Here is a 24,999-nt window from a genome sequence, read left to right on the forward strand (position 1 = left end):
AAGGTGTTGAGGAAGTGGCCTCAGACAGGGCCGGTGGGAGGGGCCTGAGTAACGTACCCAGGTGGGCTATGGGCAGATGCCCTACTTCCCCACATCACGCAGTGCCTGGCCTGCCCCAGGACCATCCCTCTCTCCTCCCGCTTCCTCACACTCATCCCAGCTTATTGTTTTAAGTTGTTGCTTCTTTCTCTGACAACCACCACCTGGAAAAATTTGTAAGGTATGAAGTCCTGCACCTTGGATTCTCCCATCCACTTAGGCAGGGTGGAGACCCTATCTCTCCAATGTGCTATCTTGACTGGCATTTAAAATTTGTTTTTGTTTGTTTGTTTGTTTTCTGCCCTTGTGCTCTCATGGAGGGAAAAGGGCTGGGTAGAGAATAGAGGAAGATGCTTTCATCTGATGAAAGATGTCTGAGCCAGAAACAGTTGGGCACTTCACAAAATCACTGGGCTGTGGGGCCCTCTGCTATTGCTTGAATAGGTCTGCTCCACAACCCGGATGCACTCAGAAGTAAGGACAGTAAGAAATGATGAGGATTGCTATGAAGGAGGGGAAAAGAAAGAGAGAGAGAGAGAGAGAGAGAGAGAGAGAGATCCTTTGGTCATGGTCTCCAATGAATAAGAATGAACACCAGCCAGAGCTGCTGTGATGAGGTAATAAACTCTCCCTCAACGTCTGCAGAAGATTGTTCTAAAACTCCCAAGTGGACACCTGAAACAACAGATAGTACTAAAACTTGTATATACTGTTTTTTTTCTATACATAACACCTATAATAAATTTAACTTAAAAGGTAAACACCATAAGAAATTGACAACAATAATGATGAAATGGGATTCTGACCACTGCTCCGATACAGGTATTGCAAGGTCCACAATCCTGGCCTCTTTACTGCCATTGTGTGGGTGGAATCCAGTGATGCAGCAGAGTATCCTTACGGGGTAGCCTCTGGTCTTACCACAAGCCTTTGCTCAGCCAGCTCTTCTCCTTGGGTTCTCTCTCTCTCTCTCTCTCTCTTTTGCTTCTTCATATGAACTATGTCTTCTGCATTCTCTGAGATTCATTTCAGGCCATCCCGCTGTAGGAAACACTTCCTAGCATTTTACCTCACCATTCTGTTGCTGTTGAGTTTGAAGCCCTCTCTGAACTCTTGCAGTTCCTTGTGTAGGGCAAAAAGAGTTTTCTGTTTCCTTTCTGGTTGCTTGGTACTTGAGTCTGAGAAACATACATTTGCAGTAGATAGGTACGCAGGAGAAAAGTCCCACAAATCGACTGTGAGCATGGGAGAACCACAGGAGAGGGAGCACACAGTAGTTCAGTGAGATTTAAGAAGCCTAAATAACCATTGGACAAAACGGAGTGGAAGCTATCCATGATTTTAGGGGAGATGAATTCATCCCAAGAATAAATACTAGCCTTGGACAAAGCTCATCTGGGGTCTGAATGTGACTCTTTAGTGTTCTTTCCTGCTGGCTAATCTTCTGGAGGTTCCAGTACTTATGTGGATAAAAAGATTCTAAAGAAAGATGCTCTTCCATGCTTCGGTGATATAAGAGGGACGAGAGGCAGGGAAGTTACAGAAGCGTCAGAGAGATGCTGCTCTCAGTCTGCTGGTTCTTAGTTTAAAGTCCTCGATGTCAACACTTCACACTTTGGGTATCATTTTCTGAGCCCTATCCCTTCTCTAAACAAACACGCACACACAGACACACATACTCACACACACATGTTTATACATAAACACTTGATTTTTATATGCCAGTCCTCCACCCAACTGAAAACCTTCAGGTTGGTGTTGTGCTGTTTATAAAACTAGCTATATCCCTTACATCAGGCATTCCAGAGGCATTCAAATCTAGACTACATTTATTGATTTCAGTTCATGAACAAGTAAATAGGTAAACGAATGGATAAAGTGATCAAATGCTGTATTTCAGCACTTCCAGCCAGAATATTTTTGACTTTATAATACTGAATGCCCCACCAATAGACGGTATATATTAAATCAGTAAACAACAGCAACTTACATTGGAAACCAGTACCTAATTTATTATGAGAATGTACAAACTTTGTCAGGCTTTAAGCCATTTAGTTGCATGTTATCATAGTTAATTCAATTGCCAAGCACGTGGAACCTGTTGGGAGGGAAACAGCACATATGGAATGAAAGGTGATTAGCTTGGAAATGCCAAATAATGATCGCACATCATCGCTCATCGCTGCAGTGTCTTGGACCTTTACTCCAGGGTGCAGAACCACTCCTACCCACAACATCTGTGTGATCTTGTTCAGAGCCCTTCATCTGCTAACCTTCAACATCTTCATCCTAGCTAGAGTTCCCACTGACTTTTTATTTTAGAAAACCCAGCAGCTCTTATTAAGGCCATTTTGTTTTAAGCGGACAAGTCTATTTATGAAAGGGCTTTCATCAATTTATGTTAGCTCTGGATTGAGACAAGTATGTTGGATTTAATTAAATGACAGAGGAATAACCAATGGGTGTGGATGGTGAACCGCAGAAGCAGAAAATTAAGTCAAGTTACTTTACTGGGATAACAGATGAGGAAATTCATAATCCAAACAGCCAAGGACAAAATCCGCCAAATGAAGAGACCAACTGTATTTGAACACAGACAGCTGATTGAACACCAAAGTTAAGGAACACAGGTGAAACTTACCAGTTTCAAGCCTATGGATTGTTTTTAGTGACTGTGGTTTGTTTCCATTTTGTGTTTGAGACAGTCACAGTTAGTGCTTGCCTCTACAGGGCTCAGTGACCAAGAGGTCGGAAAGCTGCTTGGTGAATTAGGCTCCTGCTGCATAGAAAAATAGAAAAGCCAGTGTGAAATGTGAGGATTTCAGTGAATAACCAGATCCAAGGGTGAATAAGTTATTAGGGAATCTGCATGCACTATTTTCCTCTTGTATGTTCTAATTGCTGATTAATACATTGAAGACACCAGGAATTCCTACAGTAAAAGGGCTTCTAATCTATTTACTGATGTATTTAAATCAGGCTTTCAACAATCCATTATTGTAATTCTATTCAAAGTCTGTCAACTCTTGGTCATCTCTATGCAATGATATCAGTACAGAAATGTAGAAAGCATCAATTTGGTGAAGGAGTTAATATGCCACTTGGAATATGCCAACAGCATTAGATATGACCTCTGCTGAAGAACTCATTTGCTTTAAAATGCTTCCATCATGCATCTTAAATCCATCCCTGTGCTGTCGTTAACTTGCTTGTGCATAAAAGCCTGTGTCTGTGACTCATGGATGCATGCATGCGCATCGTGCAGGGGACCTGTGCATGTAGATTGTGTGCATGTGTTTGTGGTTGATGCACTCACACGCATATGCGTGTGTGTAGCTAATGGAAAGGCAGAGAATCTGACTTATATTTCTCTTGAAGAACAAAGAAATGAGTGCCTAAGGACCTAAGGTGTGCCGTGTCAGACTTGTCTCCTGTCATCTGCGAACATTGACATTACTGGTGAGTCACAGAGTCTAGCAGAATAGGACACTTTGTAACGCACTCAGAGTGACGATCTTAATAGAAATCTATTCATTCCAAACTCTCAAAAAAAAAAAAAAGGTAGGATGACAAAAATACATCAAATGATACTTTTAAAGACAAGAATATCACATTTCTTGCACCTCAGGATATAATTTACCAAGCTGAGATGTCAGTCATTATAAATGCAGATGATCACATGTTTTGAGACACACACACCTTAAAGGAGAAATGAAGCATGCATGAAAAACGAACGGCTGCTCTCTGTTTACAAAGACGGTTTTGCACGTTGATGGAGATGTACCCCAGATCCGGTCACGTGTACTCATACCTTCAGAAGAGAAAGAAACACCTCGTGGTTTTTTTTCCAGTCTCTGATCAGACATCCAGCAAATCATTAAACTTTCTTAGCTTGGCTTACTTCAAAGATGAAGAAGCTGATGCAGTGAATGCAAAGAACTTTCTCATTATTCTCTTCTTCGAAGTTTTATCCATGTAAATTTTGTTTTCTCAAAAATACAGGAAAGGAAACTATGAATTGTTGGCCTGGTTGCCACTGATTCCCAACTGAGCAGGGGACAAAGATGTCTCCTTCTCACATCCTTTCCCAGTTAAATTATTAATCAAATAAGTGAGAATCCTTCTTCCTGTTCTCAGGTGCCGTTTCTGCTTCGGGTTTCTCATGGGGAAGCTCCTCATTTTCCCTCCACTAACTCTGTCCTCAAAGGTCTCTGCCCAGAAACTGTCTTTGGATCTGCAGCATTGGGGCCCCCGCTTGGAGCTCCTTTTCTGAGCTGGATTCCTTCACATCTGTACTTAGCTACATCCAAGTTCTCCTTCGCCAGTCTTCAATAATCCTTCCTTCCATAAATATTTGTTCAAGGAGAGACAGACTGCTCAGTTCTGAGTAACAGTAGTGAGAAAACAAAAGACATGGCCTTGTATACATGCAACTTAAAATCATGCAGAGCTAAACATCAACCACACAACCACAAGCATGCGTGTGTCAGCTGCATAGAGGGCCAAGCTGGGGTTATGACAGCCTTAAGAAGGAACATCAGAGATAGCTGCCCCGAGAAGCATGCAACTGAGCTGCATATGAATGAGGTGATTTAGCTTTGCAAGGGCAGGAGTTGGGATTCTCCACCGGGTAGGTTGAAGTAGGAGATAGCAGGACAATGCCCAAGCATGTTCAAGACAGCCAGCACAATCAATGCAAAGAGAGGGAAGAAGGTCAAAATGGTGCTGTGGCACCTGGCATGGGTCAGATCTTATGGGATGAAGACAGGTTTTCAAGGGCAGTTTGCTTAGGAAAATGATCACATTTTGCTGCCCAATGACTCAATATTTGGTGCAGTTTGACTGTTTTGTGCCAGCCATGTGTCAGACCTTTAACAATCCTTGGTGTAGAAATCTGTTGATATCAACGTTGCTGTACTTTTGCTTGTTTAAAACTGACACTTGATTTTATTTTATTTTTGAAGGATCTTCTGTTGATTGGGACCAGTGCTGTGGTGCCTTTGACTGTGGCATTTCATAGGAACACCCATTCATGCCCATGCTGCTTCACGACAAATCCAGTTCCCTGCTGATATGCCTGAGAAAGCAGAAGGAGGTGGCCTAGGTGCTTGAGCACCTGCATCCACGTGGGCCATTCCTGGCCATTTGGAGGGTCAACCAATAAGTGGAATCCTCTCTCTCTGAGTCTCTCCCACCTTCTCTGTAACTCTGACTTTCAAATAAATAAATCATTAAGAAATCTTACATTGGAGTTTTCTTTATGCTTATTTTTGATAAGGACTTTTTAACAAAATGGTTATTTTTTTCATCAAATTTAGAAAAACATGATCGTTATTTTTTCAAGTATCTTTCATGACATAATTTATTTGCAACTTTTGGGACTCTAATCACACATATGTTACACTCATTTTTCCCTATAAATTTATTCTTCTGTGTGCCATACTTAGACAAGTTCTTTCGACTTGTCTTCAATTTTTCTAATATTTCTTTGGCAATATCCAATCTGTGGTAGTTAATATTCATTTCAGACATCTGATTTTTTCCCAGTTTTTCATTTTAGCACTATAAATTTCCAAGATACATTTCTTGTTCTCGCTTGAGCTATTCCATCTATATACTCATTGTATCTTTTCTTTAAAATCCTTGAACCGGTTTTTTAGTAATTGTATGAAACTATTCATTTGCTGAATTCAGCATTTATCATTTATGGGTATGTAGTTACTTAATGACTTAATTAAATATTTATTTAGTTAGTTAGTTAAAAGGCAAAATTACAGATGGAGGGAGAGGCAGAGACAAAGACAAGTAGAAAAAGAAAGAACTTCCTTCCACTCATTCACTCCCCAATTGGCTGCGTTTGTCAGGGCTGGGCCGAGTAAGTGCAGGAGCCAGGGACTCCATCCAGGTCAAGCAGGGGCCTTCTACATCTTTCCCAGCACATTAGCTGGAGCTGAATCAGAAGTGGAGCACCCAAAAGTCCAAATAATGCTTTTTGGGATGCTGGCTGTGCAAGTCCTGGCTTAACCCTATAAGTCACAAAGACAGCACCCTTTTGGTCTATTTACATTGCCCACTATCTTCTTAATTTTGAGCTTGCTTTCTTGCTCGTGTGCATTATAATTTTGTACTGTATATTATACATTGTACACAATCTGCTATTAGAAGTTTGAACTAAGTTGATCCCTTTAGAGGTTAAGTGTTTTTCTAATTGGCAGTTAATTTAATAGTAGCCATGCATCATCTATTGAGACTTTATTTTGAAACTTAGAATATCACCAGCGTCAAGTCTAGAGTGGCAAGCCTAGAACAGACTTTTAAACAGTAGCACTCTTGAAATTTACTCTGAATGATTCCATGTTGAAGGAAATAATTCCATGCATTGATGATAGTTTTAGCAGTCTTCTTGATCTCTGCTTACAGAGTATGAGTGGTTAAATTATACTTGTAGTAAGTAAAATTAGTTCCAAGCATTGTTAAATTTCTCCTAGTGGGTAAAATTATCATCAGTTGAGAGGTCAGACAGACAGAAAGAAAAAGAGAGAGAGAGAGATTTCATGTGCTGGTTCATTCATTAAATGGCTGCAAAGACTAGAAAAAAAGCTCAATTGATTCAAAACTGGGAGCTTCTTCCAGATATCCCATGTGGATGCAGGGGCCCCAGGTCTTGACCATCTTCCATTGCTCTTTTCCTGGCAATTGACAGGGAGCTGAATCAGAATGGGAGCCATTGGACACAAGCCTGAACCCATATGAACACTGATGCACCATAGTGCTAGCCCCAAACCTTATTTTTTTAAAAAAAGAATATTTTATTTATTTTAATATCAGAGTTACTGAGAGAGGGAAAAACAGAGAAGGAGATCTTTAATACACTGGTCCATTTCTCAGATAGCTGCTATGACAAGGGCTAGGCCAAGCCAAAGCTAGGAGTCAGGGCTCCAAACTCTTGGGCCATCTCCCCAGGCAATCTGCAGAGAGCTGGGTGGGAAGTAGAGCAGCATGGACAGGATCCAGAGTTCATGGGGTAAGCTGGTGCTGCAAGGCAGCAGCTTTACCTGTTGTGTTACAATGTTGCCCTCTTGGACTATCTCAGTTATTGCGTCTTAGTAAATTTGGGGATTTTCAGTGGATACTTGGAACACATGACATGGTCTTACTTCTCTGTGTCCTTGGAGCCCTCCAGCAGATGCTTGTTTTTTTTTTTTTTGTTTTGTTTTTTTGTTTTTTTTTTGACAGACTCATGGAAACTTACTTTATTCAGAAAAACACTAATATTTAGGCAGAACTTGAAGAAGCTTCTGTGCTGACATACAGAGCTTTATCCCTGTGTATGCCTGTTTTCCCATAGAGCCTGTTTTGCACATCTACCTTTCTGAGTAGCTTAGAATTATTTTTCTTTAGGCTTTATCTTTCACTGTGTAATTTGATAAACTTCCTAGGCACAAATCTGGCTTGAATACAAAGTTCTCTGAGCATTTTCCATCTCATAAAAGTCACAGGTCAGTACTGTGTACTTTTCAGGACCTGAAGATCTGGCTTCACATATTTTGCCTGTTTTTATAATTGTTTACAGTGGGAGGTAAGTCTGGCAAGCACTATCAGTAACAAGAAAGGTTACTTGGCTGTCTCTTCACTCTCATCATGCTTTAATTGGTTATTTGTTATTTAAATGGATGCTATTACTATCATACATGAAAAGGTAAAGATGCCAGGAGGACAAAATAAAAGTAATAGTACCTGAAAAATACCCAACATTTTATGAGCTAGGCATACCTTCAATGAACAACTGAGATTTCTCTTGATCAATAAAATACCTAAAATATGTGTGGCACTATATTGCAGTAGTGCTAAGACCATTCTTCTTATGTAATGAAGAGTTCTATGAATCATTCATCTAATAATAATCACTGAAGGGTAATCTACATCATCTGATAATACAAAACTCTTCTTTAAGAACTGAAACCCAGGGAAAGCAAAGGCTTGTCTGTGGCCACACAGATATTTAATCTCCAAGTTGAATCTTTTTTTTCCTTATTGATTACATTATATTATGAGACATAGATTTATAGGCACTGGGATTCCCCTCACCCCTCCCCTAACCCTCTCCCTATGGTGGATTCCTCCATCTTGTTGTGAAACCACAGTCCAAGTTCAGTTGAGATTCCTTCATTGTAAGCATATATCAAGCATAGAGTCCAGCATCTTATTGTCCAGATAAGTTCAACGGTTTCTTGGGGAGACCTTCTCTGGTCTGAAGGTAGGGCCAAAAGAGTAAAATCCTGATCAAATAAAAGCTATATCAGCAACAATATATAATGTTATGGAATTAATTGACATAGCATTGAGTAAACAATATGTTAAAATTACATGTAAGTTCTTAACAACATCCTGTGACTATTTCAATGATATTTTCACAATTGAGGTGCAAAACAGTTTTAGGAGGGGTGTGCAGAGAAATCTTTCATACCTTGGTGAGGAGTACTTGTTCTTTGTGTTCTACCTAGTAGGGTATGTGTGAGTCCATGCTGACCAATCTTTCCTTGTTGTTCTCTGCTTATCTATTCCAAATTGTGTGTATGTGAGTGTGTGTGTGTATGTGAGTGTGTGTGTGTGTGTGTGTGTGTTTGGGGGGGGGGGTCTGGAGCGACCCTGATGGTCATTGCAGAGGGTGGGGACCCAGAGTTGGAACTATGTAAGGACCAGAGAAAGCTCCTCTCCCTTGTTCCGAAGGAAGTTTACTGTTCTTCTGATTCTGAGGACCTCTCAGGGTTCCTGGCTGTTGTTCTGATGACCTTGTATCCTATGAGGAAGGATTTAGGCTTCTTCCATCCCATGTAGTAGGTCCAAAAGGCGGGAGGGATGTCCTCTGAGTTCTCAGCCTCCGAAGGCACTCCAGTTCCCCGTAGTCTCTTTGGCAATTGTGATGCAGTCCTTGGTGCCCGTACTGGTAGTCCTTGGTGGAAATCCGGGAGTGTCTAGGGCTGGGATACAAGCCACCTCCTGTATCACTGCTCCACTCTGGGGGTCCCCCCTGCTTTGTGCATGTGACCTCCTGTTAATAGATTGTTAGGGTCTCTCATGATTCCCCCTGTATGTCTTTGTAGTTTTACTATTGTCTAATGCTGTTCTGAATCTATTGTCTATAAGTTACCTGTCCGTTCCTGATAGGTTACACTATCCGGCTTCCTCACACATTCAAAGGAGATGGGAGATTTCTCCATGCTCCTGCCCCATTTCTGAGTATCACAAAGCTTTGAAAGTATATTGGGTATTACAATTATTCAAAACACATGGGTTGAGACTGTGCTAGTTGCAGGTTCGTCTGAGGAAGATTTACCGTCATTGGGAATCTTTAGGATTGTTTCAAGTCCCCAAAGCACTGAGGGTTCGGCATGGAGCTATCTGAGCAAAGAACAAAATCCCAGAGCTCCATGACCGGGCGGCCAGCAGTCAAAGCCTAGTGCCAAATGGCGCACTGGCCACCCGGGGCAGCTCCCCATGTGGACGTGGGAGCTGCTGTGTGGTTACCAGGCATGAAACGACACGTCCCAGGGCCCCCCAGCCGCCAAATGGTTTTGATGGCCAGAATACACTTGAAAGTCTTCTCTCTTGTTTTTTTTTCTCATAATTTGACTGGATTAGCTGTGTTGTCTAAATGATTGATTTGTCTGTGATACTAAGGTTGATGAGCTTGGAAGTGAAGTCAGAGCCAGAAACAGAAGCAGAACTTTGCAATAAAGTCTTTAACGGAAAGATATAAGGAAATTGTTCTCTTTGAATTTTGCTGTTTGACTCCTGAATTATTTCCCCAAGTACTTTCACTAGCTACAACTGTAACTCCCTTATGCAGCCAGCCGTTGATATAAGCTAGTTTTCTTCAATGCACAAGGACAGATTTATTGAGTTGATAATATTTGCTCACTCTTCTTTTCAGTGATGATTTATTTAAATTCTCCAACTAATTTGAATTTAATAAAAAAAGAATTTTGTACACTGCTGTATTGAATCTAAATTCATCATTTCCAAAAACACTGTTGGATTGAAGATTAGTGCCAAAGTGGCAGTAACTGTTACTGGGTTTAATTAAAAACAACAAATCATTTGGTCAGAGGTAATGGATGTTCCACACAACCCATTTGGATATGGGCTATTGAAGATGCCTCTAGTTTAATCATCAAAGGATTTGATTGTACAAGATCCCTGAGCAAATGGCCTCTTTCCCCTTCACTCCCCATGGTGCTTTTCCACAACACGGTTGAATCTTGTGACGTTGGGAACATGAGGATCCACTGGCCTGAGAGAAAAACAAAGTTGGTTTGTGCTTTCATTTACAGTGTGGGGGTAGGGAACAGAATGTGTATTAAGGATGAAGGTTAGAAATATAGAGGGAATTTTCTGGGGAAGCCATTTACTGCTAATTATATGTAATGCTCGCTCATGCAAGGCAAAGACAGGACTAGAATGTGCTGAGATTTTAAGAAATTCATAGGCCAACCATCACTTATTTTCTGGAATTTTCAAAAACACCCTCTCAGGTAGTTGGTTCCCCTTTCTCTGTTAGCTTAGCCGATAGCTTACGATGTAATTAGGGCAAGAATTAGAGAGCAGGAAGGAAAGTATTGAGTGTTTGCTCATCCACATTAAATGACCATAAAAATGATAATTTCCTTTGAAATAAACTAATGAGATGTATGGACTACTTCAAGTATGAAATATTGCTGGTTTTAAAAAGTCCCCAGAGAAGATTATAGAATGTCCATAAAAGTATCTTAGAAACTTTATAAGTGTAATATGGGTCAAGCATTCTTATTACAAAAATGTGGAATCCCTAATCTTCCTGGTTTTGAAACTTTTTGAGGGACAATATGATGGCACAAGTGGAAAATTTCATAAATGAAAATTTGCTTCATCTTCATAATTACTAAATATTTGAACGGAATGACATTCATGCCATGTGGTTCAGGCATATATGAACCAAAGCAACTTCTAAGATTTCGACTTTGATTCACCCCAAAAACATCTTATTAGATGCCAGTATTCCCAAATATGAAGAGACATCTAAAACATTTCTGGTCCTAAGCATTTTGGATAAGGTATTATGACTTCACAGTGTGTTTAAGAATTATATATGAGAATAGACATTATTTTAGTTAAATCATACTGGATAGACTCACACAATCCGGCTCATGTGCATGGAAGACCACTCTTTTCAGCAACTGGTAAAGCAGCTGGATCAAGAATCTCCTTTCTCAGCTCTGTGTTGCAGTGGCATCAGATTGGGAACTCTTTCGTGAGGCTCATCGTTTAGTGTGTCCGATGCCATTTCTCAGAGCTCATGAGGCTCTTACGTCGCTCCCTTCCTTCAGGTGCTCCGGAACCCATCATCTTAATCTCCCTTCTCTTTGACAGGTACTTCAATATGAAGGACTTCATATCAGTTGGCATGGAACTTCTCCCAGTGATATTTCTTACTAGGCAAATATAGACCTGTAGAGTAAATGAGGGCAACGATTTTGAGACAGTTCAGGCACATTCCTTCAACTGGAGATGAGATGGGAGGAGAGAAACAGAAACTTGTTTTAATCCAGAGAACACATACCTTCCTCCTCAGGTCAGACCAATTTTAAGGTTGCAATTGCTTTCTAAGATGTATCTAAACGGGGTTAAAACCCAATTTGCTTTTCACTTTTCTGCACAGCTATATAGTTTTGAATGATGATTTTTCAGTTGTAAAAGCCAAAATCTGGGATAGAAAAAAAATGTCAATTTTACCAGCCCAACTATTTAGTCAATGAAAGAGGGGAAATTGTGCTTTAATGTTAGAGTAGAACTGTTAACATAAATAGGAAAAATGGGAGAGTAGCTTTCCCTGGAAGACTTTTGTTAATGATGAGAGTTAATGCAAAAACAAAGACCCCTGTTTGCTTGGGCTTTATTCTAAAGGAGGAGAATTGTAGTGGATTCCGTGAGTGTGAAAGTTATGTTGAGGATTCTGAAAGAGATATTTGAGATTCACAGATTTCTGAGCCTGACAGACCGCACTCAGGAGCTGATATTCCTTAAGCAGTATTTTTGTTTTGTTTTGTTTGGGCTGGTTGCTTGTGGATTATGATGTTTTTCTACCTCCTGCCATCTATAGTTTTCCAAGAGTAAGGCACTACAGGTTCAATGGTGAGAAGTCACTGAGGGTGGAAGCTTAACAGGAGCCCCTCAGACCCAGGATGGGAGAGAGGCAGGACATGACAGAAGTGACCCATTTGGGAAGGATAAGCCTTCAACAGTGAGGTGTAAGCATAATTACATCCAAGTTAGACTTTAGGAATCTAAAAGTCTGTTGCTAAAAGGTCATAATAGGGGTGTGACTAGAAATGGTATTAGTTAGGGGGTAGTTCACAGGAAAAATGCGTGTTGGCTTGGAAAACAAATCAGAGAAAGTATAAAAGGGGCTAAGTGAACCTAAGATATATATTTTTAACTATTTGCAAATGTCCTGAGCAGCATATTCACTTTTAATTGTTTTTCACTATCCTTTAAGTTGCATTCTTTCTGGAGTCTGAAAAACAGAAACCTACAATCCTATTAAGACTTCCCCAAATCTCTGTCTGCTTTTGAGATCATATAAAATTATGGACAACTATCGTCTGATTTCTTTCCCCATATGAGATGAAGAGTTCAAAGTTGTATCTATTAGAAAGCACCATCTTCAGAAGTCCTGCACCTGTTGTGGGCTAAGGAGTAATGTCGCTTGTTGAACTGAGCAGTGGCAGTAACTGGGCTTGTGGTTACTGTGGAAGCACAGGCTCAACTTTCTACCCTGCAAACACCTGGACTCATTTTCCAGACTGAGAAGAGTTGGACTCAGCTGTATGGACTGAGCAGAACTAGACTCAGCTGTAGTAATTGTTTGGCCAAAGGTCTTTGGGGGGAAAGGTATGTAAGGTGAGATGGGAGAGAGGTGTGGGGGTGGGAGGCGAGAGGGAGATGAGAGAGACTTCTTCCATTGCTGGTCTCTTCTCGGTGCTTCTACCCCAGACCCCCTCTCTGCCCACGTTACTGGCCCTGCTGGCTGGAGTGTGCACCAACACACAGTACCACCCCAGGCATTAATGGTGACTTAGGGTCTGAGTTGAGTTTAACAGAGGTAAAGAGTTTTAAGAAGTCTCCACAACCACGGCCCTGTAGTTTAATATTGGATGGGTCTGCCTATCAGTGACTGAACATTTGATAGTGTTTCCTGAATGTGTAGGCCTTGAATGCACCAAAAATAAGCCAATTGATCCTTGTCCCCATTCAGGAATATCCTGTAGGGAATTTCTGTTGTGTTTTTATTTTTAAGTGGCCCAAGAGAAAGATCCAAAGTAATTATGCTCATCACTGAAAATATTGGTTTATGGCATGAAAAATATGAATCCTTTATTTCAAACCAAGACTCATGAATGAACCTGCCAAGCACACTTAAGAAGCTAGAAATCAGTCCTACTGTTTCTTGACTTCTCAAGCAGTAACTGGCCTAATTATTTAAATTCGAAGAAAAAGAAAGAACAATGACAAACAATCTGAGAAAATTAAAAAAAATTGCTCAGTTTCAGGTTTTCATTTCTGTTATGACAGGTTGGTTCTTCCAAGATTTGAGAATTTTTTGTTAAAACATCTTAATTTAGTTATTAGTAAGGGATATCAATTTCAACATTGTTTTTCCTTTAAACAATATTTCTTAATATATGAAGACTCTAACGTAAATGTTATCCCGATGTACCCTACTGTAGACGCATACTAACAAAAAACATTCGAGTTCCAAAAGTGTTCCAAATATTCAAAGATTGACTAAAAGATTCTAACATTCTTCAAATATTTTTATTATACATGCTAGGTTTTGAAAAGTTTATATTTTGTTCATATAAAAGGAACAGCTTTTTGATGAATTATACATATGCAGAAGAGCATTAACAAGTCATGGTACTTCACTGTGACCATCCCTTCTCATTCCTCTCTTATTTTTCCTTTTAATTTTTATGAGGATATACTTTCCATTTCCTTTACAATTGCTAGCTTAACTCTCTGATGAATAAAGCATCACTATAAAGCACTGCTCTTAGGGAGTTTAGACAAGGGGAAAAAAGACAACAAATCCCAAAATGTCAACTTTGCTCATATGCATGACGGTTTTTGCTCTATGTCTTACCACAAGCTGGAGAAAGCATGCTAACTGTTTTTTTTTGGGGGGGGGTCTGGCTTATTTCATTAAGCACAATGTTTTCTAGTTGCACCCATTTTATTGTCAATGATAGAATTTCATTCTTTTTTATATCTGAGTAATATTTAATATTGGATACCACATGATTTGCTTCCATACTTAGTTTTAGTTTGTTTGGTCTTTGATCTTTAATACAATGTTAGTAGTATGTAGAATTCTATCCATTGACAGACTTAAAAAGATTTTTAAAAATCATTTTTTTGTTTAAAAAAGGAAAACTGAGGGCAAAGATACAAAAAAGACAAGGGTAGCAATTACAAGAAAAATAGTTCTTTATCTAGGGACCAAATTGAAATTTGTTACATTTATAATTGCTGTTATTTCTTTGGAAAAATATGATATCCATGTGTTTCCTTACACCAAAAAAAAAAAAAAACAAAAACACAACTTTGCACTGAAATCTATTGTCTCCAAATTCTATACAATAAATAATAACAATATAATAAATAATCACAGAGAATAATCACAGATTGTGTAGTATGTAATAATTTGAGAGCATTTAAAGGAATTCATTAATAACTGAAATAAAAACATGGCTTTTTTTTGCAAAAGTTTTGAAATATATATGCAGTTGCTTTCTACTATTAATTTTCCATAAACATTTTGAAGAATAATGAAAGATCATTTTTGCCTCAAAATAAGCTTACTTTTGAAAATTTGTGTAAGACATCTGGCCGATTCTCCAAATGCCTGCAGTGGAGCTGGGAGCCTGGAATGGTATCCAGGTCTGCCACGTGAGTGGTAGAAACACATCTACTTCTGCTGTCACTGTGGCCGCCCAGGGCTGCCATTGGTAGGAAGCTGGAATCCAGAACCAGATTTGGGAATGAAATTCAGACACTCTGATGTGGGGAAGCATGCGTTGTAACTTAATCACCAGTCCAAACTCCTGCCTCTAACTTCCAAGAACTTTCTGAATGTTCCTGAAAGAGCTGGAATTTGGTTTTGCACGTTCTAGAGGTGGCATTGCATGTTGTTGAGGTGGCTTTGCATTTTTGCCTGGCTCACTCACTTGTCTATCAGTTAGATAGCTGTTGGCTGTTCTAGACTGGCCTTGTCTGGTTGATTACCGTGACTAGTTTCAATCCCTCTGACTCACACTCACTACTGGGTGAATGTATTTTTATGTTAAAAGTATTGAAAAAGAGATTAAGCAGAAACATCAAGAATTTTTGATGGAGGCTTTGGGACAGAACTGATACAGCAGCGCTTCTTCAAGGCTACTGCAGACTCAACGAGAAGGGAACTGCCTCTTCATTAACAGTCGCTGTAAACTTCCATCACAGAACATGTGAATAGGAGGAATGAAGAACTGGGTCATGAACTAAGTGAACTTATTTTGTCTACTACTAAAGAGGTAGCCATAGACAGATCTGAAGGGGTTGAGATGGAGTTGTTCATTTACCAGCACCTCCAGTGCAAGAGGGACTTCAAAAATGACTAAGCGCAATTCCTGGGTATCAGAATGATGACATTGCTTATTCATACCAATTCTGATACTAGATGAAGGACAGACTTTTTATAGTTGCTTGTGTTTTGTATTTCCAAACGCAAACGTTGACAACAGCAGTTGATTTTTGTTCCCATGCATTTTCATGATTAGCAGTCTCTCTCTGAAGTGCATTGGCTTAAGTCCCTTTGTCCAGATGAGGGAATCTAACAAAGGCAGCCTGTAGGAAATCAATGGGTTCCACCAAAACAGCCTTTACTGGAGAGGAAGGATATGTGTGTCTTTGCTTGACACACATCTGTGTACTGGCATGGCTGGGAAAGTGGGCCATGGGGCAGGCACATTAGGAGCTGAGACAACGTGACCATTAAAATCTCTCAGAGTGCCCAAGTCCTGTCTTGAGTTATTCATGGCGACCTTGACCATGTTACCTAGTCTCTCTGTGCCTCATTTTTTTCTTCTTTTAAATGAGAATAAAATGTTGCTATGTTACCAGATTGCTCAGAATTTACAGTAATAAAGCATTTATCACAGGCTTTGTGCAGTATAAGTAAGATTTCTTTTTTTTTAAAAGATTCATCTAATTTATTAGAAATGCATATGTACACAGAGAAAGCTGCAATGGCCAGAGCTGAGTTGATCTAAAACCAAAAGCCAGGAGCCTCTTCCAAGTCGCCCACATGGGTGCATGGTCTCAAGGCTTTGGACCATCCTCCACTGCTTTCCCAGGCCATTAGCAGGGAGCTGAAGGAGAGATGGAGCAGCCAAGACATAAACCAGCACTCATAGGGAAGTGCTTGTAGTGGAAAAATTAGTTACTTGAGCCATTGCTTTGGGCCCTGTAGGTAAGATTTTTATCACTGTTTGGTTTTTGGTAATTTTTGTTGTTGTTCTTGGTTTGGGTGAGAAAAGGGAGTGTGGAAGTTGATAGGCTCTATGAATAGTGGATATGAATGACGCAAGCACTGCACATAGTATGGCTGGGAAGAAGGCATGTTTTGATGGAGTGGGGGATGGCAGGTAGGAAAATGCAGGAAGCGGTGAACAAACTGCTTAGACCTCGTTGTGACCATGAGTGTCGCTGTTTGCTTTTGCTCACTGCTTTGCAGAAAAAAATGGTGTCCTTTTTCTTAGTAACTATTTTAAATTGAAAACTGGACCTTCTCATAAATGAGAGTTTAGGCAATCACCGAAACTATATTAAATAAAGAACAAACAACCAATTTACAAGTATTCCTCAGATAGTAATTAGTTGCAACCATTTGCTACAATGTAAAATGCATCACTTTTCAATAGCACCAAAATTAATTGTATTTCAAATTAGTTTCTGTCTTAGGTTGTCAATTAGCCTTCCTTCCTACCAATCTTTCCTGACTAAAGACATTTTAGTGCTATTAGGAAGCAGCAGAATCACCATTCCATTATTCTTACATTAATAATCACATTTTTAATTACTTACATTTCTGTCCCTAAGGGAGAGACTGATTGCTCTCAAATTATAAATGTCTACAGTAGTCATCTTCCCCTTGTGCAAGCCAGTTAGAGAGATGCCTTTTCCACTCATTTCTGGAACACGAATATTTCCCAGGGCAACATCAGAGAGCAATTGTGTGAGAGCCGATTTTTTTTTTTTATAAATAAGCAATATGTGATATTTTTTCCTTTATAAAAACTGATGTTTCTAAGCAATGCATATGAGGAAATGGTTTGTCTTTTTAACCATCACCAGGCATATCCAAGCATGTAGAGAGATGTGTGTTACTCTTTTCTACACTTTCTGTAAACTGAATATGTCAACATTGTGTTAAAAGCATCGGCAAGTACAGCTTGTCTTGTGCAACCTATGTGTGAGTGCACTTACTTTAGCCTCCTGCCTCCTACATGGGAACAGTCCTTCTTTCAATAGAAAGATTTTCAAATCCAAACCAATGAACCCACCGACCAGTCCCAGCCTGACTTCCGTTGTGTTGTCACGTTCTCTACCACTATTCTCTTGCCACAGTTACTCTTAAGTCAGGTGCCAGACAACGATGGGCCTTCCTGTATTCCAGACACACTAAGAACTTCAGACTGGCTAGCACCAGCATCCTTACATGGCATCAGCCACACTCCTCCACACAAAGCACAGTGAGAGCCTTGGCCCACTGTTATTCCTGTTCTGCTGGCCTCTATATGGCTTTCATGGCATGACATGTCCCTTTGGATCTGTGAGTATGGTAATTATCTTATCAAAGATGGTCATCCTATGACCTTACAAACCTAAATAATACTAAAGTTAAATTAAAGGAAAAAAAAAAAAGAACTGAGATTGGCAAGATTTGCTCATGAGGTCTCTGTGGTCTGTCATGGAGTTTGCCAAGAGTAGGAGCTGGCACCAGTGGCCTACGGGGTGGAGTAGTCGCAAGGAGCACTGGTTATGCTGGTCTTAAAAGTGAGTGGATGCTTTGTAAATGAAGCCAGCAAAAAAATAACTCTAAAAGCCATTGTTCTGAAACTAAGTTCCTGCACTGGTATCTAACAGAGCAGATTAAAAAATCAGAATGGAGAAATTATGTCACCAGACTGAAGCAAAATTGTTATTTGACTTTTGAAAAATCAGGAGCGCTAGACAACCAAACTTCCCAAACAAGCTTGTTTCAATTGCATGATAATGAAATTCCCTGTTTTAATTCTTATAGAACAATAGCCTGAATTAAACTGACATGAACCTGTCCATTATTTTCCTATTGTGTGGCTCCTTGCTCCTATTTTATAAGAAAAGTCACTTAAAAATGACCAATTCAGTTTTTGTTCTTTGTGTCTGCTTTTTTCATATATTCCACAAAATGAAGTTAAAATGGATCATGGGATTGAATATAATAAGCAAAACTATTAAAGTTCTGGAAGAAAATGCAAGATAAAATATAGGCGAGCTCGAATTTAGTGAAGAAGTTTTTGTTTTTTGACACAACTCTTAAAATACAATCCAGGAAACAAAAATTGAAAACTTGAACTTAATTAAAATGAGAATTTTTTTCTTCTTTGAATGAGAATGCCAAGAATGAAAAAAAAAATAAGTAACAGTCTTGGAGAAAACATTTACAAAATACGTAGATAAAAACTTACATCTAAATTACAGAAGGAACCTTTATATCCCAGCAGTGAAATAATAACAGACAGCCATACCAAAAGTGGGCAAAAGATCAGAACAGGTGTCTGACCAGAGAAGGCATACACTGTGAGTTAAATTATATTCACTGAGAACATAAGTCCTAACTACCAGTTTTTCCAATTGCAACCTGATTATGAGACAAGGTCTTTAAAGAAATAAATACATTAGAGTGAAGCTTTCAAATGTATCTAATGTGAGCCTTACAGCATTCCGACTAGTGTACAAATATGTGTGGAGACTTGGATATAGCACACGTGTGCACAGGGGGAAGCTCCTGTGAAGACACAGGCAGGAGGAGCCCATCTGCAAACTAAGAATAGCTTCATAAGAACTGAGCCCTGCCGACACCTTGAGCACAGACCTGTAGTTTCTAGAACCAGGCGCAAATACAGTCCAATATATCTCATGGATGGCAGACAAGCATGTGGAAAAAATGCTGTGTCATATGCCATCACACGTCTATTACAAGGGCTAAAATCAATTTTACAATATCTAACAAGGAAGGAGAGTAACAAACATTTTAATTGCTAAAGGGAATGGAAAATGTTGGGAGGCAATTCATTTTTTTTTTCCTTTTTACACATGTAAACATATTCTTACCATATGACCCAATTATGTGCCTGAGTATACACAATTGAGTTGAAACATTATATTGACATAAAAGCCTAAGCACAAATGTTTGCAGCAGCTTTATTCACAATTGGCCATAAATGGAGTCAACATAGATGCGTTTCAACACATGAATGAAAAAGCAAACTCAGTATCCATGTAAAGTTATACTATACATCAATAGAAATAAATGAGCTTTCATTTTACAACTAGGTGCAGGAGAACCTTACGTACACAATGCTACGTCAAAGAAGCCAATTTAAACAGACGCCAACCACCATTCCATAGAAATATCATTCTAGAAAGGGTAGACCTGAAGATCAACGGCTGCTAGAGAATCAGAGAGAATGATTAGGGAAGACTTAGATTTTTAGTGTGGATAAGTCAGTCTATCTTGGAATGATGTATACATTACACATTTGTCAAAATCCTCAGAACTTTGCAACACAAAGGTGCATCTTAATGAACACTATGGACTTCAATGAATGATGTAAGAACATACCACAATAACACAAGATTTTTTTTAATGATTTATTTGTTTTTATTGGCAAGTCAGATATATACAGAGAAGAGACAGAGAGGAAGGTCTTCCAATCACTGATTAGGTTCTGAACTGGCTGCAATGCCTGGGCCCAAGCCAATCTGAAGGCAGGAGCCAGGAGCCTCTTCCGAGTCTTCCATGGGGGTGCAAGGTTCCACGGTTTGGGGCTGTCCTTGATGGCTTCCCCAAGCTACAAGCAGGGAGCTGGATAGGAAACGGGGCCATCAGGATTAGAACCAGTGCTCATTATGGATCCTGGCGCATGCAAGTTGAGGACTTGAGTCATTGGGCTATCTGGTTGGGCACACAGGATGTTAACATCAGGGAAAAGTTATTGACAGAATGTATATGTGAACTCTTTGTAGGATATGCCACTTAAAAATGCTAAAAAGCAAAGTACGTTAATTTAAAAATATTTATATTGATGCATTTATATAATGCATTTATATTGATGCAAAATATAGCACAGGTTTAGTTTCTGTAGAAAGCATAAGAATTTGTCACACAAGGGAATATTATACTTCTCACCATTCAATGTAGTGTGGGGCTTTTTTTAGGGAGGAGGTCTGTGGCTGCCAAGTTTGTAGGTGTGTGGGTAAGCATGTATTCTTGATGAATGCAAGTCTTATCTGCATATTCAATACTTTCACAGACATCATTTAGTCTATTAACTCTTCTTGATGGGTGGAATGTATTTTTTTAGATTACTTAGACACCCAGAGCAACAGCAAGTGAAAAATACCAAAAAAAAAAAAAAAACAACCAAAAAAAAAAACAACCATTTACTTCCTTATCACCATTTTTGCACTGGATTGCTTACCATCAATGTACAGCACCAAGTTACATCAGTTCACCAAAGTGGCAACATCATTGGCACAAGGGAGTTCACTACTGGTGTTGCATATTCTACAGGATTGGGCAAGTGTATAAGGGACATCTGTCCACCATTGGGCATCTTACAGAGCAGTTTCATAGCCCTCAAGTTCCAGTCTCTCATCAATTCATCCTTCCCTGTCTCCAGATGCCTGTTTCCAGTGATACCCCACTGTCTCTACAGTTCTGCCCTTTCCAGAATGCCACTTGAAATAGCAATAGCTTTTGGATTTTGAAGGCCTCATATCTAGTTTTATTTTAGTGCTGAACAATATCCCGTCATCTAGATGTATCACATTTTTTTGTCTGTTCACCTATAAAGGGTATCTTTATTGCTTCCAGATCTTAATAAATGCGAATCACAAAGCTGTGAATATCACGTGTAGATTTCTGTGTGGACTCAAGTTTCGACTCAACTGAGTAAATGCCTAGGAGTATAGTTCCTTCAGTATTATTTTTAGATTTGTTTGAAAATACACGAGTGTCTTCCTGTGGTGGGTGTACCACTTACTCTTTATCTAGAAATACATATTTTTTTCCCTCTGCATCTTCACCAACATTTGATATTGTCATTTGTTTGGGATTTATTCATTCTCGTGTGTGTGTGTAGTGGTATCTCACGCTGTTTCAAATTGCAATTATCTAATGACATACGACCTTGAGGATGTTTTGATATGCTGACTTGTCACTGTGTGTATTTTTGATGTATGTCTGTTTAAATTTTTTCCCCCATTTACGACCAAATTTTTGATTTCCTGTGATTAAATTTTAATAGTTCTTTGAACATTTGGGTGAAAAGTTTATAAAGTGTTTCCTTTGTAAACATTGTTTGCATCTGTGGCTTCGCTTTCTCTACAAAATGTCATTCATAAATCAGAAGTTTTTGTTTTAACGAATTTAAACTTAGTCTTTTTTTTTTGTGGGTCACACCTTTGATCTGGCAGCTGAAAAGTTATCACCACGCCCAAGTCATTTACATTTCCTCTTATGTTATCATCAAGGATTCTTTAGTTATATGTTTTACACTTAGTGTTCAATCCCTTCCACACTGTATCTTCTTATCAATGCTCTTTCATGTCATGTTTTAGGAATTTGGTTGTATTGGTTTTGATTTTTTAGACAGGACCATTTGAATTCTTCCTGCCTTTCCCAATCCTGCTTTTAAATTATGTTTTAGGACACCACCTCACTGTATTCGTTAAGGAATGATTTACGGAATTCTCTACTTCAGGCAAGCACGTGGGAAGCGGTTTGTAGAACAGATATCTGTGCTAGATGGTGGATTTCAGGATTGAAGAAAAGGAAACAAGTTTCACAACATAAAAGAATCCAGTTAGAAAAAAAATCAAAAGCAGCAAACTGATCTGTTTGAGTCCTGATTCAAAACAAGTCAACTATGAATTAACATTTTGAGACAATTCTGAAAGTTTAAATATGTGTTAGATGTTGGATAAAAGTTAACAAATCAAAGCTAATTCAGTTAAACATAATTACAACATGGTGGTAATAGTAAAAAGATGTCATTAGCAGTTAGAGAATCATATTGAACGAAGTAGTTACAAGGTGAAATGACAAACCTTTCCATAAAGTCCTCTGGCAAAAATCCAAAGCCACAAAAAGGGGAGTAAATGCGATTGATCAAACAAGATTTGCAAAACTTTTGTAATTATTGAAACTGGAGCATGGGCTCAGGGGAGAGTCTTGAGACTGTTCCACCCTTTTGCTAATTTGAAATGTGTTTATTGCCAATGTTTTGAAAAGGCCACCTAGACAAAGAAGGGAAAGCATTGCTGTGATCTTTCCTATTAGCAGAATTTTGTGTTTAGGCCAATAATTCTTTTGTGTGCTGCTTGTCTGTGTTTTCTGTCTCCTGAATCATGTTCTTACATGATCTCCTACTGAGAGAAGAAATTGGAGACCCCCCAGATCCGAGAGTTTGGAAAAGCTGTCTTGAGGAGGACAGAGTTGGTGCCCCTCTGTGAATGGAAATGTCATCTTCCCTTTTTCAGGAACGTAATTAGGTGAGACTACTGACTAAATAACTGGGTTACACTCAATTCACAGAGAAGTAGGACATTCTAGAATACCCTTAAATAAGAGCTTAATGGCAAGGGCGACCAACAGCAAATCATAAGAAGTGCGTAGCTGGGAGGAAATCTTGTACAGTTAAATGGCTAGGAAAACACACTTGCTTAAATGGAAATGCAATTTGGAGTTGTGTCTTAAGTATTGTACTGTGAAATTTCAATTAGGAGCTAAGTACTGTGAAATGGGCTGTGCGCAAGAACTGGCCAGCCATTAGGTGTGCAGCACAATTTTCTAAGTATGATTAAGAGACAAAGGAAGAGAATGAGCGAGAGCGAGAGAGATGATAAAGAAATAGGAATGAAAATCAGTTTGAAAATGATTGGATCCAATGATAAATATTTCAAATCACTTCAGGGTGATGCATGCTCAGTATAGTTACTCACAAACATGGTACACAAAATACACAAAATATTCCAGATGTCTTTGACAAGTGTCAGACTAGGAGTGAAATAAGTAGAAAGTTTTCGCAACTTGGCATCCAGTTACCATAATGGAAAGAAAGGGGAAAAGATTTGACCATTTTAAAAGTATAAAATTAAGGTATGTGTGTTACTGTAGATTGTAGCATTAAAAGCAGCCACTTCAGAACTGAGTGTAGTTAAGTGTTGGTAACCCTGCTAAATGTTTCTTTGGTTCCATTTCCTGAAGTGCTTCAGGAGAGAGTGTGGTTTTGTTTGAGGAATATTTTCAAAGTCTATGAGTTTCGTTGTGGATACAGGTCTATCCCTTTTCTAAGGAATTCCAATTTGGGGCCTGGCATGATAGCCTAGTGCCTAAAGTTCTTGCCTTGCATGTGCCAGGATCTATATGAGTGCCGTAATCCCCATGGTCCCACTTCCCATCCAGCTCCCTGCTTGTGGCCTGGGAAAGCAATCAAGGATGGCCCAAAGCCTTGGGACCCTGCGCCTTCGTGGAAAACCCGGATGAAGCTCCAGGCTCCTGGCTTCAGATTGGCTCAGCTCCACTGTTGTGGCTGCTTGGGGAGTGAATCAATGGATGGAAGATATTCCTTTCTCTCTCCTCCCCTCTGTATATCTGACTTTCCAACAAAAATAAATAAATCTTTTTCAAAGAGTCCCAATATGAGACAGCAGAAAAAGGAGTTCATTTCACCAACTCATGTTGAACCCTTAAAGTCATCTATTAAACTCCTAAAAGGATGTCAAGTACTGCCAAGACAAATTTCCCCTGAGTTACAGGAGTCCAGCTCAAATCTGCTCTCAGGTTTCGTGAAGAGAACAATCAGAGTCAGCACTTGTTTGCGGGGCTTTAGAGGCTGTTGGTGGAGCACAATAAAGTGAGCACATTTCTATCTTACCAAGTGTAAGTGTGGGGAATAGAGAAATGTCGGATTTAATATTCAACTCATCAGAACTGAAATCCAATTTTGTAGCTCAAGAGCCACGTGGATTTGTTAAAATGACATCATCACTCAGCTTCAGCTTGCTAATGGGAAAAATAAGAATTACCTCATTAAAGTAGATGGAGATTAAATGCAATAATAAAATCAGATCATTTGGAGAGGAATATTGAATTACAGAATCAAGGGACAATGTTTTCTTATGTGTATGCTAGTAATGACTTTTTTATTAGAGACATTTGGAAAGGAGCAAAAGGATAGTTTCATGAACCCCCTCTGTATCCAGGGTTCAGCCTCAGCAATTATCAATATTTTACTAATCTTATTTCATTATCACACTCAATCCCATTTTGGTTTGATTTTCTGTTCTATTGTGTGGTAGACACTTTGCAGCATGTCATTTCAATCTATACATCCTTCAGTCTGTATGTTTCTCTAATTATCAGCAACATTTGTTGTTTATAATTACCATCATAATGTAATTACATGTAGCAGGATTCATAATAATTCTTTAACTTCATCTGATACCAAGTCCATAAAATTCTCCAGTTGTCTCAAAATGTCATTGCACACTTAGTTGATTGTGCATAGAGCCCAATTATTTCAGGTGCAGTATTAATGTGGTAGCAGCTCA

The sequence above is a fragment of the Ochotona curzoniae genome, unplaced genomic scaffold (genome assembly GCF_017591425.1).
Source record: "Ochotona curzoniae isolate NIBS_2020 unplaced genomic scaffold, NIBS_Ocur_1.0 scaffold_4701, whole genome shotgun sequence".
NCBI classification, from domain to species: Eukaryota; Metazoa; Chordata; class Mammalia; order Lagomorpha; family Ochotonidae; genus Ochotona; species Ochotona curzoniae.